The 16,667-nt window shown below is 39.6% G+C and overlaps 2 long non-coding RNA genes across 3 annotated transcripts in view; one reads left to right on the forward strand and one right to left on the reverse strand.

Annotated features, from left to right (window-relative positions):
* Positions 1-5,656: 5,656 nt before the first annotated feature.
* On the reverse strand, positions 5,657-14,422 carry LOC137335434 (uncharacterized). Its single transcript, XR_010966412.1, has 3 exons — positions 14,336-14,422; positions 13,637-13,726; positions 5,657-5,764 (listed from the first exon to the last, which is right to left on the reverse strand). It is a non-coding gene; the product is annotated as an uncharacterized lncRNA (long non-coding RNA).
* A 1,613-nt stretch (positions 14,423-16,035) lies between these two features.
* The window catches only part of LOC137335184 (uncharacterized), a 37,511-nt gene continuing 36,879 nt past the window's right edge, over positions 16,036-16,667 (forward strand). For both annotated transcript variants that reach the window (XR_010966355.1, XR_010966356.1), the window contains exon 1: positions 16,036-16,626. This is a non-coding gene — a long non-coding RNA (uncharacterized lncRNA). The remainder of the gene's footprint in view (positions 16,627-16,667) is intronic.

A 16,667-nucleotide genomic window follows, 5' to 3' on the forward strand; every position in this document is an offset into this window, starting at 1 on the left:
AAAATAACAGAAAAGTAGTTAGCAAATGACCATAGTTTACAGAACATGTCTGTTCCTCCTCAAATATGGAAAATAATAAACCAAAACAATCATTCACTAATGCTCCTAGTAATACAGGATCTGGGATAGCATCCCTTAGCAATACCTTTATGTGTGGTTCATTACTTATTTTCTCCTCAGAGCTTCTTGTTTTTCTCTGGATGGCTTCAACTCCAACTTTCAATTATGTCAGATGCTTCCCTGATCGGGTGGGGAGTTCACCACCAAGGAAACTGGATACAAGACAAGTAGCTTCCATTTCAGTCCAGATGGCACATAAAGCATCTCAAACTGAGGGAAGTACAATTGGCTCTACAGCATTTTCTGCCTTTAGTTTGGGAAAGGATGGACCAACAACATCTGTCATCCAAACAAACAAGGAATTATTTGTTACCTCTGCACTTCCATCCAATTAAGAAAAACGTGGAGGATGAAACAATACCCAATTTTCGTCAATGACCAAAATAATGCTCAGCCAAATCTTAAAAATAGACATCTCAGCGGCTCAGAAAATGAATGAATGTATTTATCTAGTAGGACTTTTATTCATGTGGGTACTGAATTGGAGTAGTACTAAGAGATCTGTGATGTAGTGTACTATTTATGTGTTTTTCATTCAAGTGGAAGGTCTGACTACACAAACACTACTAGTTATTCCAGATAAATCAAGGGAGCAGGGGTGCATCATTTCCTTTTAAGTAACTAAACAGTAGTTAATTACAATTACACGATAAATAGCCATTCATCTGTTTCAGTGCTTATTAATACTGTTTATATTGGGATTCAGTTCAAATCACAAGATCTAAACAGAATTTGATCTTTCAGTATTTACCCCAAATTTTGGGATGCATGGTATCAAATTACTCTTGGTCACTCCAACAAAGAGATACTGTTTCTGCAGCACTGTGAAAAATGCCTAGATTCATACCATATCATTTCAACCAGAGTGATTTAAATCAATGTAATGTGGCATTATCTTAAAACTAGTTTCTTGCGGCCCTTTGTGCATAAATGCACCAACCTGTGTGGTACTGAGCAATACAGATCAGAAAGTTCCACCCTGTTCTGTACTGAATCAGATGGAGCATGACAATTGGCCTCAGTATCGTTGGGCTAGGAATTGTGTGACTGAATTACCATTGCTGACTTATGCACATGTGTGGACATCAGAAGAGGGCTCAGCTATAATAGCCTCCAGTATCAAATAGCCTGCTAACACTCACCCTTGGCTCACACGTATGCAATGGTCACTTGAGTGAGGTATCTGTGAACAGTTAGCACCCACTGAAGCATACCACCTGAATATTTGATTTGATTTCTTAATGATACCATAGTGATAATATTCATTTATTGCATTAAAATATGTCAAAGTGCTTCATACACGATGAGGTATCTTTTGAAGTGATTCCTGTGCAGGGAAGCACAGTAGCTATCCTGCGCCAGACACATCACACAAACAGGAGATGAATGACCAGTAAATCACTTTTTGATTGAGGGACGAATTGTTGGCCAGAATACCGGGAGAATGCCCTTTCCTTTTTCAAATAGTGCCTTGGGACCTTTAATGTCCATTTGAATAGATCGAAACAGCTTCAGTTTAAATGTCTTGAATTTCCATGGCGTTCTCCCGATCGCCTGCCATAGTTGAGACTCTACAGAAATGATGTAAACGGACGTTTTTAACCATTTACACCATTTCTCTGGGAATTCCGGCTGATCTCCTGTTGGAGAAACCCATGGCAATTTCAGATGCTGAACTCAATGACCGTATCTCTGACAGTTCAGGAGGACATTCCCTAAACTGGATTTATTGCTGCCTAAAAACAATGCAGATTTGTCTCTAGAGTTCAGACTGTATATGGGCATTTGATCATTTCACAGCATCATGGACTCATCACATGAATAATTTTTTAAAATACTGTTTTTAAAGTTTTTTCTTACCCTGATTTTTTTTGTCAATGGGTTCCCATATAATGATTAAGTAAAGTGTGGTATGGGTGGACAAGTACAGTCTGGGGAGGCAATGTCCATATTCCCCCCTACCTACCAGCTCAGTAAAAACACCTGAAGAAAAAAATCAAAGAATAAGGACACCAGACTGGTGCTGCGGATGCTGGAAATCTGAAATAAAAACAGAAAATGCTGGAAATACTCAGCAGGTCAGGCAGCATTTGCAGAGAGAGAAACAGAGTTAAATATGCATTTCACTAAATCAAATGTCCTTTTCTACACCAAATGACACATTACTGAATGGAGGCGGATTTGGCAGCAAGTAGCTAAAGCATAGTAGCATAAGAGAACATAAAATGAAAAGATGCCATTCAACCCATAAACCAAGTATAATTTATCAAAAATGCATTTTAATGTGATTCAAAGTACATAAGATAAAAGGGAAATCAAACAAAAGAAGTTGGGTAATAAAGAGGAATGTTTGAAACATGAAAGGAAATGCAGTAGTAATTGATTATAATGGGTGTAAGATTCTAATTAGTGCAATTCAAGTGTGAAAGAACTGTTAATATATATGAAGAAGAGCAATAACAGCTAGTTAAGGAGGTTTAAAAAATGGGTTTTAAGAAATTGCTTCTTCAAAAGGGAGTAACATCATATAAAAAATAGACCCAGCAAAAAAGAGCTAAGAAAGGATAAACACCAGAGATCCTACAATATTACCATCCTATTCTCTTGGAATCCAATCAGTCTCCACATAGTTTTTTTTTCCTATATGGCAGAGAATGTACTGACTGGGTATCACAATTTTGTTCTTAGTCATAATTGCACTCCTTGGCTCAGTCCATCATTTTTTTAGAGCCATTTTTTTTTTGCTTGTTGATGAGCAATTTCTAATCCTCTCATTGCCTGGACTCCAACTGTCTCCAGACCTTTCCTGTGGAGAAGAGTAACAAAATACAGGAGTGAATGCAAGAACAGTAGCTGGGAGACAAAAGCTGAATGTAGGAGAATACTGAGGGGAATATAGCAGGGTTATTAAGACGCAAATGATAATCAGAATGGAGGAAGTGAGGATCAAGCCTCACTTAGTTCTTAGTTCTCTCTCTTGTGTTGCATGCTCTACTCCTGAAGAGGGTTATAAGTGGCTACTGAGAAGGCAAGTGAAGAGGTGTGGGGCTTGTGTTTGTAGTGCATAAGCTGAGAGGGGGAAGAGCTAGCAGAATGAGGATGTCTTGAGTGGCAAGTGAGTGGCTCGACTGTGAATTGAGGAAGGAGTCATGAGCGGAGGTGCATGTTTAGCAATTGAGAGAAGGGAGGAGAGCATGCCATCAGTGGAAGCAGTGTAGGGAGCAAGCAGCCGGTGAGTGTGTGTTAGGAATGAGCATATCGTGGTACAGTGTGCCCTTGTTATTGATGGTGAGGGAAGTAATGCAGGGGTAGTGATTGGTCTTAATTGTTCAAAGAGGGAGGAAAGGGGCTGTGAGTAGGTGCAATGCAAGAGATGGGGATAGGAGAAGGTGCACTCACCATTTTTGATCTAGTGCTATCATTGAATCTGTTGCGGCATTGGAATCAGGTCCTCGGAGTGATGCTTCTGCAATTAACTTCCTCTGCCACCTCCAACCAGGCATTCTTGGTTCAGGCTGTAGGGCATCCTCTTGCCGCTTTGAGGGAACAGCACTTCACACCTGGCTCTGATTGCTGCCAGCAAAACCTCCAGGGAGGCATCTGAAAACCTGGGGGAAACCTTAACCCTCCTTCCAGCCTGCTCCTAACTGCAGCACATCAATAAAGCGAGCTGAAAGCAGTCCTATGCGACCCCTCTTTAAGAGTTGCATTCACTCTTTAAATAGTAGCCAGGGACTCCCACTGGAAATTGCAGAGTTTAAGTCGGGGGTGACCTGCTTCTGCTTCTGACGCAATCGGCCGGCCTGCGCACCAGTCTTATTATAATGAGGCCTGGCCGTTAAAATCAGCCGGCCTCGTTTTGTTTCCGAATACCAGGTGTGCCGCTCACTTTAGGCCCCCCACGCACCGATCCAGCCTCCCATTAAAATTGACCCCATAGTATCACAAATATTATACTTGTGAAGCTTTTATCTGTCATAATATGTAAAGTGTGGAATATTTTACCTCATGACAGTCATGTGATATATTACCTCAGTAAATTTTCTGTTTTCCAGCAATGGACAAACTGTTGTCATGATTAGTTTGAAGCGGGACCGCAATAAACATCAGAAACAGCGCTTCAGACAGTCCATAAGCAATGCTACAGGAGATCTATTATTATTAATAAATAACTCCTGTTCTTTCCTTAGATGCTTTGATACCTGCCTTTGACATTCAACTAATGCAGAAGCCATTTATTACCTGAACACTTCTGACAGTCACTTAATTAAATTCAAAAATAATTCAAAACCTTTTGGACCACAATAGGTGGAAGGGCATAAACCTCACTTGTGCAGGATCAAATTAGAGACATCTTAGCAATTCACCCCTTCAGTACCTTGTTGGCAACACAGCTATGCAGAGTAGTGCGCCATTTGAGATGAGGGAAGGTCATCGGACAATTTTCTTCAATTGTTCATACCCAAATATATGTGCAGATAAACTCTGAGAAAGATATAGTCTTGTTTATGTGCTGTAGCCAATTAGATTTTTAAATGATTACATTTTTTGTTTAAAAATAACCAAACACCTTGGGGATGAAATTGATCTTGGACAGTTGAACATAACGGGCGATTGCGAATCGGCAAACCGTTTTACACTCCACCCGATTTTATTTTTCATTGGCTTCAAGGGAAAGTTTGCCAGTTCGCCTTTGCCTGTTTTGTACGACCACCCAGGGCCAATTTCACCCTCGTTGTACCCAAGACTGCAGCCAGACACAAATTTAATTATTTATTTTTTAGAAACATTTTGAAAAACATAAGAATGACCTGAAAGAGCATTCAGTTTCAACAATGTTCAGCCAAACTGGCAATATATGTGGTAATGCAGTTCTAATGGGTTGTTCTCCTTAGTACAGAGAAGGTTAAGGGGAGATTTGACAGAGATGTTCAAAATCATGAACGGTTTTGATAGTAAATTAGGAGAAACTGTTTCCAGTGACAAAAGATCAGTAACCAGAGGATGCAGATTTAAGGTGATTGGCAAAAGAGTCAGAGGCGACATGAGGAAACTTTCTTTTACGCAGTGAGTTGTAATGATCTGGAATGCACTGTCTGAAAGGGTGGTGGAAGCAGATTCAATAGTAACTTTCAAAAGGGAATTGGATAAATACTGGAAGGGAAAAAACTTACAGAGCTATGAGGAAAGAGCAGGGGAATGGAACTAATTGGATTGCTCTTTGAAAGAGCCGGCACAGGCACGATGGGCCAAATGGCCTCCTCCTGTGCTGTACCTACTATGATACCATGATAATGCACAAAGTCTTCATTTAAATATAATTAAACAGAAAATCACAAACAATACTGTACCTAGCGAGAAAATGACATGTCCTTATGGCATGAACGTAAACTAGAAGTACTTCTGTAAATGTTAGGTAACCGGGGCTCTGAAATTTATAAGCAAGCAAAAGAGATATACTGTGAGGTCAAAATAGAAATTCATTTAACCCTTGCCATATATTAACAGTGTCATGGACAAGATAACTCACCCAATAATATTGAGTCTATTCAAAAACGGAAATCACGTCAGGTCATTTCTCAGAATTGCAGACCTTGATTCGTTCAATGTTGTTCCCACTTCTAAAATGGACGCAGGATCCAGGCTAAGAATGAAAGTAAGCAAAGTGTTTTAATTTCTTAAGCAAAAAATTAGAATTACTAGAACTGGTTAAATTAGATAGAAATCAAGTAAAAGCAAAGTTCAAAATCAAATATTTGGGTAATACTTCAGTGATTAAATGATTCGTAATGTATGGGTAGTTTTATTACCGTAATGGTAGTGTTTGTTTCAACATCACAGTGAGCTGAAAACTTAAAGCTGCTTGCCTACTGAAGGGACCAATCAGCAACAGTTCCCACTCTTGGATGCTCCTCAGTGAATCTGGCTGGAAAGTGAGGATGTGTGGTCATGAGGTAAAGGCAAGATGTGGCTCAGTTATAATTCTCCCTCTGGTCAAAGAATTTGCCAATGCATTCTTTCTGGATTCACACATGAAGACCTGTCAATTAGTATGGTACTGAAAGGCTCATTGCCTATGCAACAATACCCAAACATGAGTCAGTGCCGACAGATGAGGGAAGAAACTTTGGTGCAGAGAGGGGCAGGGAGACTGGCCCAGGGAGATTGGAATTTTTCTCAACTTGCCCAAAGAACTAAGGGCTAATATTATGACTGGTAGCATCAATAGATATGGGCACTAATTTAAAGATTAGCATAGGAACATAGGAACAGGAGTAGGCCATTCAGCCCCTCGTGCCTGCTCCGCCATTTGATAAGATCATGGCTGATCTGTGATCTAGCTCCATATACCTGCCTTTGGCCCATATCCCTTAATACCTTTGGTTGCCAAAAAGCTATCTATCTCACATTTAAATTTAGCAATTGAGCTAGTATCAATTGCCGTTTGCGGAAGAGAGTTCCAAACTTCTACCACCCTTTGTGTGTAGAAATGTTTTCTAATCTCGCTCCTGAAAGGTCTGGCTCTAATTTTTAGACTGCCCCCTACTCCTAGAATCCCCAACCAGCGGAAATAGTTTCTCTCTATCTACCGTATCTGTTCCCCTTAATATCTTATAAACTTCAATCAGATCACCCCATAACCTTCGAAACGCCAGAGAATACAACCCCAATTTGTGTAATCTCTCCTCGTAACTTAACCCTTGAAGTCCGGGTATCATTCTAGTAAACCTACGCTGCACTCCCTCCAAGGCCAATATGTCCTTCCAAAGGTGCGGTGCCCAGAACTGCTCACAGTACTCCAGGTGCGGTCTAACCAGGGTTTTGTATAGCTGCAGCATAACTTCTGCCCCCTTGTACTCCAGTCCTCTAGATATAAAGGCCAGCATTCCATTAGCTTTATTGATTATTTTCTGCACCTGTTCATGACACTTCAATGATCTATGTACCTGAACCCCTATATCCCTTTGGACATCCACTGTTTTTAACTTTTTACCATTTAGAAAGTACCCTGGTCTATCCTTTTTTGGTCCAAAGTGGATGACCTCACATTTGTCTACATTGAATTCCATTTGCCGCAGTTTTGCCCTTTCACCTAATCTATCAATATTGCTTTGTAATTTTATGTTTTCATCTACACTGCTTACATTGCCACCAATCTTTGTGTCATCGACAAACTTAGATATGAGACTTTCTATGCCTTCATCTAAGTCATTAATAAATATTGTGAATAATTGAGGCCCCAAGACAGATCCCTGCGGGACTCCACTAGTCACATCCTGCCAATGTGAATACTTACCCATTATCCCTACTCTCTGTCGCCTTTCGCTCAGCCAATTTCCTAACCAAGTCCATACTTTTCCCTCAATTCCATGGGCTTCATTCTTAGCTAACAGTCTCTTACGTGGGACCTTATCAAATGCATTCTGGAAGTCCATATAAATAACATCCATTGACATTCCCCTGTCCACTACTTTAGTCACCTCTTCAAAAAATTCAATCAGGTTTGTCAGGCACGACCTACCTTTCACAAATCCATGCTGGCTCTCTCTGATTAACTGAAAATTCTCGAGGTGTTCAGTCACCCTACCCTTAATTATAGACTCCAGCATTTTCCCCACAACAGATGTTAGGCTAACTGGTCTATAATTCCCCAGTTTCCCTCTCTTTCCTTTCTTAAAAAGCAGAGTGACGTGTGTTATCCAAATGTATGTTATCCAATTGACACTACATTGTTGGGAAGAATTGTGAAATCAATCCAATGACGTTGCTTTTATAGATGAACCATCAAATGATAAAAGTACCCAGGGAAGGGAAATATTTTAACTGCAATCCACCTGGTGTGAATGACATTAAAATGGGAGTGTGTAATGCTGGTGTTGAGGATACAACAAAGTGACTAAAACACTTATTGGCAGTCAGGTCACAGAAAATGTACCACAAAAATTATAAGCATGCACTTGTTTTAGTTCTATTGCAGAAAGGGGACAGGTGGCTAGGCTAGGAAAGGGACAAGTCTGAGATAAGTTCTGTGTCACTGGCTCCCTCAACATTTAAAAAAAAGCCTGCATCTCAGCATTGTTCCTTTGCTTTAGCCCCTTCACTGACAGAAACCTAAATATAGGTTGAAACAAAATGCCCTCTCGACAACATTGACTCAAAGAGGTTTGAATATTATTCACGTAATATATTAACACAAAAGTACTGCAATACAAAATAACAGTGACCTTGATGTGCCAAATGGCTTTCTCTCATTTTGCAGCTTCCTATGTTCTAAAGTACTTGCCATGCCAAAAGCAGTGGCAGTAACCCATCTGATCAACAAATAGATTAAAACGTCTATCAGTCAGAAACTTCACAGTGCTCAGTGCAGTTTCCCTTAAGACCAAGGCATTGTTGGTCGTACATCAGAACTTTGGCCTGGAAATCTGATCATGCCACGCTCATTTTTCAGGCGTAAAATGGGGGCCGAATGGTCCAAAATGGCGGACGGCACAGGAGCTGGATCCGGTTCCTAGTGGGTGTGGTTCCACGGCACAAAACTACCCCTAATTCAGGACTAATTGGGAATCTTACTTGAGAGATAACAGGATGACTGGGGTGGGAAATGGAAAAACATTACACTGCTGCAGTTTTACTCTGCATCTAACCATGCGATCCATGATCTGGGAATGCATGATTGGGTACCTTAACTAAGATGCATTCCTGTCCCCAGCACACTAATATCCCTTTAAAAAGTTTTAATATTCTATTTTAGCTGAATATGTATTAGAAGTATGTAATATAATATCATAGCCAGCAGCGTGATGTGACAAATTTCTCTACCCGTGAGGTTCACCATAACCAGTCAGCCTCACTTGTGAAGATATTTATCATATAATGCTGCTGGTCATGACTTATCCTCTACATCTGTGTTCTACATTCTCCAATGACAATGCTGTGTGTGATGACATTTATACTTCCAGTTTAAATTTCCACTTGCAGCTGTTATTGCCTATAGCATATTGAACACTTTCTCAGTGGCGTTTTGATGTTTAGTGAAATTGAAAGGTTTATGGTTATTTATCCTGACATCCATGGAGTGCATTTGGACAAGTATTCATTGCTTGAAGGTATTCCAAAGCATGTGTCCACAGCTACTATTGGGAATATCCATGTGAGATAGAGTGTCAAATACCTGCCAACATTCCATCTAGATATGAAAGGTTACATCAGAACCTTAAAACTGCTGGGTCACTTGGACACATGATAATAATTGACTTGACAAGAGACTGCTCTTCTTATGTGTGCTTCTGGTACACTATACTTTGGTTAGCACCCACATACATTGGGCTGAACAAGCAAAACAAAATCAGTAACAGCTGGGTTTAAGTCAATGGTATACTGGAGAAGGAGAAGGAAGATTACTTGCCACTCTGATGGGGCTGCTCTGCATTGCTTTAGATTGTGAATCGTTTACTTGTTGACTTGGGAGCTAGCCAGTGTTCCAACAGAAGCTGATTAAGTAGACCTGATAACTTGGCACTTTTACAAGAGTCATTTTACACCACTGTGATAATCCATGTACAGTTTCATCTAAGTGTCAGTCCAGGTGTTAGCCGTGGCTCACATTGCTCTTTGTGGGACGTTGCTGTGTGCAAATTGGCTGCCACCTTTCCTACAGTACAATAGTGACTATACTTCAAAAGTACTTCATTGATCGTAAAACGCTTTGGGATGCCCTGAGGTTGTGAAAGGAGCTATATAAATGCAAGTCTTTCTTTTCAATTGCAGTTGATCAAATTATGCTTTATTCATTTTATCCCATAATATTGCCAAAAGAAAGAAGCAGTATATTTATTTGAAGTAACAGCACAGTGTGGTTCATTACTTGGCTTGTTCAATAAGACTAACCAAGTGGCTGTGAGCATTTGTAGAACCAGTTAACATAAACGGTTGGACATCAATAAATCACCTAAATTTAAAAAGAACTTGTACAAGATGACAAAAATAGATTTCTATAATATATACACTGTAGCTTAATGTCCAGATTCATTACAGTCCTGTTATTAATGCATCAGCTGCTGCAAAATGTTCTAATGCTACAGGCCCTGAAACATAACAGTAAGACTATAATCACAATCTCCTAGATTCTACATTGCATTTCTCAACCATGCAATCATCAGCTCAATAAACCTAGTGCAAAAAGCTGTAAAACTGTAGGGTAAATTCAGTGCTCCTGCACTGCCAGTGAGGAGCCTCACTCGACGAGAGTGCATGTCAGAGATAGGGCTACAACACTACAGAGCCAATTCTCTGATCCGTGTTTCCTCTGAGCAAAGCTGCCCACTGGGAGTGCGGGATCACTAAATTTACCCTATTAGCAAATGATACATAAAGTACCAAATCCCTGGGAGTGAGTTAAAAGGCAACGCTCCAATCTCTGTATGATGTTACCCACACCTTCTCAATTGAATTATAGCCTTGTAACTCATCTACATTTACTATTATTTTGCATTTATCAACTCTTTGCTACTGCCACTCATAATAACTATAGTCCGTTATTGATTATTGAAATTATCAACTGGCTTCTCTGAAATCAAACATTACTCTAAATAACTTAAATAGCTCTGATAAGTAGGAACCATAAACATAATTGGAAATGTTGACAATTTAATTACCAATCTCCAAAGCTGCAGAATTGACAGCACAAGAAATCCTTGGTCATTTATTACAGTCCTGATATTAATGCATCAGCTCATACTGCCAACAAGCTACTTAATCCATAAAACATTCAACAAGGCAGGACATTTTCAGGACACAATCAGCTGATGCTTGGATATTGTACAAGTTCCCAATAATACGTTCATATGATATGCATTTAAATGGATTGTTTCAGATCCCCACAAGGAGTCCTGTTAAGGGCAGTAAGCATTGATGCTAGTCTGATGCTGTAAGATGATAATAAAAATACTGATAGTATAACCATGAATCTTCTTATAACACTGACATATTTTATAGCACAAGTGAGCTTTTCAAACCTCAGCGTTTCCTTCTTCAGATGATAAAGTGTCTCAAGAGCTTATTTATGACTAATATGGGGATTCCAATGACTCCATAATAAAAAAGTAGAACTCATTAACACAAAAACATACCACCACTGAAATAATTTGTTCCTGCTCCTTCATTTCCACTTTGCCATATCATTTTAAGGATTTTCTTTTTTTCATTTTAATAAATGTGAACTATATTAGTTATGCTTCCGACCACCCTGGTTTCTTGTTGGTGAGACTCACTTGATTATCTCATACTAGAAAGATTTGCAATCAGGAATGGTACTATAAGTGTTTCCATCCAATTTTTCATCTGCAATCGGTACTTAAAAGGAGCAATTATCACCCTGTAAACACTTCATTAAATATTAACAAATAGATTAATAAAAAATATATATAACCTGATTAGTTAGCATGTCGGAGTTTCACCTATGTTAAATTTCTTATCATTTGATTTGAATTTCAGAAACATTGATTCTTTAGGTTATAGCAGCTAATAACTAAAATAAATTTCCTATATAGTCCTATTCTAAAATAGGGGACCCTAAACATGATAAAGTAGCCTATTCTCCATTCCAGGATCAAATTTATTAGATTATGTTTTACAGCCTGATTAGGAATTACTGTTCTACTAATTTACAACAATCCTAATAATCATTTCTTTCCTATACCGTTGTATTCTTTATTTTATACTTTTTCTGATTAGCTTTTAGTAACATCAGGAGCTATATATAGAGGATAGAGATTCAAAGTCTCATTTATTGTTTTATTCATAATTTTCTCTAATGCCTATTTCTCCCAAAGGCATTGCTGGGGCGCAGTTTGATGGTACCAGTAAGACTCAGATACCTTGCCCAAGTGGTCATTCTTCATATGTGATCCTAGACAGTGAGTAATTGAGCCTGATTCTGTCCTCACGTGATGTTCACATGTATTTGCCAGCAGGGGGTCACTGGAAAGCATTTAGGAGTGATAAACCTGGTTGATTTCCCCCCCCCCCCCACCCCCTGTCTTAGGTTGAGGATACTGAGACTAATTATAGCTCTCTTCCCCCCACCCCCATTCCCAACTATCAGTGCCCAACTAAGCTATACAAACCTGGGACTTCCAGTGTCGCATCAGGTGGCACATCTATCCATTGAGCATTAGGAGAGCATTAAGTGCCATTAATTTTCGTTTCTCATCAATTGTAGGCACTCCTGTTCCTGAGGTGTTTCTTTGCTAGGGTATGGTTCCATCAATACCTGATATCCTCTATGATGTGGAGATGCCGGTGATGGACTGGGGTGGACAAATGTAAGGAATCTTACAACACCAGGTTATAGTCCAACAGTTTTATTTGAAAATCACAAGCTTTCGGAGGCTTTTGTCCAAGTGGTTGGTCTTCAGAACTGAGCCTTGATGGTGAATATCAGCAAGCTATTCAATCATGGGGGGAGGGAAGAGAGTATTGCATTGAAGCCTGAACCAGTCCCATCTTACTTAACCCATGCATGCTGAAGCCAATTATAGAGCCCCTGCTGTCTCCCCAGTTGAGATCAGCCTATTCAGCACAGCTCAGGGATCAAACTTAGTCTGTATAGTTCAGCAACTCATTGATAAACTTACCGAGCCATTGGGGAGCAAAGTGTCATTTAAAATGTTTGTTATGTTCCAGAGAGGAGGCCTCCACATAACCCACTAACAACACATACTGGGGGTAATTTTGACTTTGGATGATAGTGTAAAACGGGCGATGTCGGATCAGCTGCCCGTTATACATCTCTGCTGATTTTCATTTCAGGAGAGATGTATAATGGGAGGCTGATCCGATATTGCCTGTTTCACACTATCACCCAAAGACAAAATGACCCCCGCTAACTCAAAAATCTAGTCCTCTTGGCTGTGGGATTATTACATCAGTTTTAACACAATGGAAATGTAGTTTCAGTGTGATATTAGAGTCCACATTGCAGCTGTAGTGCTTATCCCTAGACAATAAGGGATGCCAGTGTGGTGACATGGTATGATAGCATTGCATTACCATCTGCCTGACCTAAGACCTTATCTCAGTGGTACCTGAAGTGCCTCACACTAGAGTCACACAGGGTACAAGTATTAATGGGACTTAATGTAACTATTTACTGCTATAAAATCAATTCTGTGCTATCAATTTCAGATTTACCACTAAGTTCAAGACATAAATGAAGTTGAAAAAATGACTGATACTGTCGGATTTATTTCAACAACGTATGTAATGTACGGTCCTGAATTTCAGCTCCATTCTCAACGAAACAAGTAAGTATACTGAGATTTTACTTTTGGTTGAATCAGAGTCTTGTTAGGTCCAATTAAAAGGGATAAAACAGAAAACTGGTAAGAACTGTATTACTAAATAAATCCAAACTAAAATTATAATGATGAAAGGTCAGGGAAAGAATAAAATCAGATCTTTTAAGAATCCCTCAGTGACACTTACAGAAGTAAAGTATAAGAATGTTTCTAACCTCCTTTTTGTCTTTTCTCCACCTACTTATTTTTCTTCCATTTTAATTTCCTTGTACCTTCATTCAGTAAAGACAGTGTTCTATGAATAGCTGCAAGAGAATCAATATCCCAAATAAAACAGATCCTTTAATACCATCAAAGTATTGTTCCCACTCCATCCTGCACAATATGGAAACTGATATAAATGTTGCTGTTCGTACACATTGTATATTAGTGTTTTATGCAGACACACACACAAATTTCCTTTGTTCCCTTCTTTGAGAATGATACAGAATTTAATATGAAAACCAAATTGAAGAAAAATCTATTAAAAAAATCTCAGGAACAAGATACACTTCTGCTTATGAATGTTTACTGTCTAATGAAGAGGGGGAAAAAACAGAAATAAACATTTCTCCTTCAGTATGTGATATCAATTCTCTTGTGAAACAGGTAATGAATTATCCATATAAATGATGGATGGAAAAAAATTAGTGACTGTGCTTTCGAAGCCATGGGACACAGAAATTCTTAATAGATCTATCTGACAGCATATTAAAGCAGTGCAATTTTTGTTCAATGCACTCTCTTAAGGGTTAAAGCTGCAATTTATTATGCAGAGAATAAATAAAATCTGACATGTTCCCGGCCTTACTATAAATCTTTCTTTATATTTCTAAAATACAGGCTTTCCCAAAATCAGGCATTAAAAATATTACCTGTGCGTTACCTTCCTCCCACCTCAACCTGGAATCATTAGGGGATAATATATAGATCATTCCATCCAAGTCAGTAAGAATTCTCTGCAGTGAATATCCTTGAGAAAGGGAAAGGTAGGAAATTAATATGATCTTTCGTCACTAACAGTCCAATGCACCTCAGTTGTCTTAAATGTATGATTTATCTCACCAGTAACTGTGTGCAATGCAAATCAAACTCGCTGCATTGTTTGTGCTAAATATATTCCTGCAGTACACCATAGCACCAGAATATCCATAGGCATTTCCAGATGGCCTACCTTTTCTAGAGATGCTGCACACAGTTTTGTGGAAATTATAGCAGTTTAGTGCAAGTATAGATAGGTGGGCATGTGGTGTGTGTATTTGTATATCTGTCTCTATTTATATCTAATATATAAAGATTGATGTAAATGGCAAAGAAATGTAATTGAATGTATTGAAACCCATTTAGACAGCAGTACTTTTCAGTTTGCATGAAAATGGCAAAAACCATAGATAACAGATGAAAATATAATCTGCTATTTGCAGTAATGTGGCTGTTGTATGGTGCTGTTGTGGTCTGGTATAAAATCAGTCACAAGAACAAGAAGCCTGGGACCAATAATGAAGATCAGAAATCCTCCTGCTTTCTGAACATCTTACAAAAATATTGTATAGATTATGGCTCACAGGGGAAAGGTGAAATTTGGTTAGTTTTACAGCTGTGCACTTACATTTTAAACCCTGGTCGCATGCTTTCTTTCAGTACTGAACAGCTGGCTGCTGCAAACAAATAAATCAACACTCTCGTTACCCCCAACTCTGCATAAAGAATCCATCATTAAACACAACATTCCCTCTGGTCTTATTTATGGGCAGTTATCTTTGGAGCCTAATGTCTAGTTCTGGAATCTGGAGACCCTCTCTGGTCAGTTATCACTGGTGACCTAAACTGCTGTCTCTTGAGATTTACACTATTCAGCTCTGATGGGAAGTCCTACAGTAGATTAGTGCTCACCAGAGCAGTGCAGGAGGATCCAAGGGGTACTTTCACAGCAAGCTATCTAAACTGATCTTCCTGCCACTGTAGGGTAATCGACCACAGGGATAACAAGTGCTATCCCATTGCTATTGAGAAACATTTTTACAAACTAACGAATGAAGCCTGATTCACAGAGGGGTGGCTGGCCTAGTTGGCTTGTATCTTTAATATTTATCATCCCCAAGTATTTTGCATTTAATCGCACAAAGCAGCTGAAGGGAGAGAGAGGAAAAAAATCAATATCCTTTCAAGTTCCAACCTTTCAAGACATTTCCATTGTTTTCTTCTGCAAAAAAAAAAGTTCAACAGATTCAGCACAGTTTCTGTCAATATCTATTATTATATCGATGCTTACCATACATAGTAGGGACCTACTGAATCACCAGGACACGTTAGTGGTAAGATGAGATACCTCTTTATTTGGCCTGGCTAAAAATAGCAGTCAAATGGCAGAGTCAGGACACTGCAGGACAAGTAGTCAATGGGCTGAGCGAACGATTGAACTCCAAATACTCCTGGCTCGGCAATCTGCAGCTGACAGGCTATTTTTTGCCATGGTTGACTAAATATGGTCAGGGAGGGAGCAACACTGAAGAGACTGGTTGCCGGTAGTGCATGTTTCAGATGCTTAGCTAAGTATATAAGTACTAGAAATGTGGTCCCACTTTCTGATTAGAAAGTATCCTCAGCAGCCCCTCCTGCGTGTGTGAGTCCTGACCTCTACTTCTGTCTGACCTCTGGAGGGGAGAAGGTAGCCTCCTGCAGTCCTGTTCAGCGCAGCTCATATGTATCAAGGTGTGCTGTGCTGCAGCATCCATTCAAGCGAAGGTTGCCTCTCCTAAACTCCTGGTTTTGTCCTTCAGCGTGGTCTGCCTCTCTTCTCTCTGTCTCTGTCTCTGTCTCTGTCTCTCGCTCGCTCTCTCTCTCTGCCTTTCAGCTACTGCTTGTCGCTTGTATGCTATACCTTTTAACACCCACCAACGTGGCAAGTCTGTGCTGCAGCAGGATTGAAGGAGTTGGGGGCTGCTAAATTCAGAAGAATTTCTACATCTGAGGACTAATACCATCACAGGGCCCATTTTCTGCATAAGAGATTGGCTATGAGAGAAGGCTGACGGCTGCTGCATGAAGTGCATTATTACCTCGTGATACTGTGACCCTCCTCTATGCATCCCTAACTCTCCAAAGCTGATTCAGCTTTCAGCTAGTGCTCTGGTGACACAACTGCTGCAACAGAATCTCTGATCTGGTATGTCTTTCTCTTCTTTCCTTCTCTTCTAACTGCTCTGA

The sequence above is a fragment of the Heptranchias perlo genome, chromosome 19 (assembly GCF_035084215.1).
Source record: "Heptranchias perlo isolate sHepPer1 chromosome 19, sHepPer1.hap1, whole genome shotgun sequence".
Lineage (NCBI taxonomy): Eukaryota > Metazoa > Chordata > Chondrichthyes > Hexanchiformes > Hexanchidae > Heptranchias > Heptranchias perlo.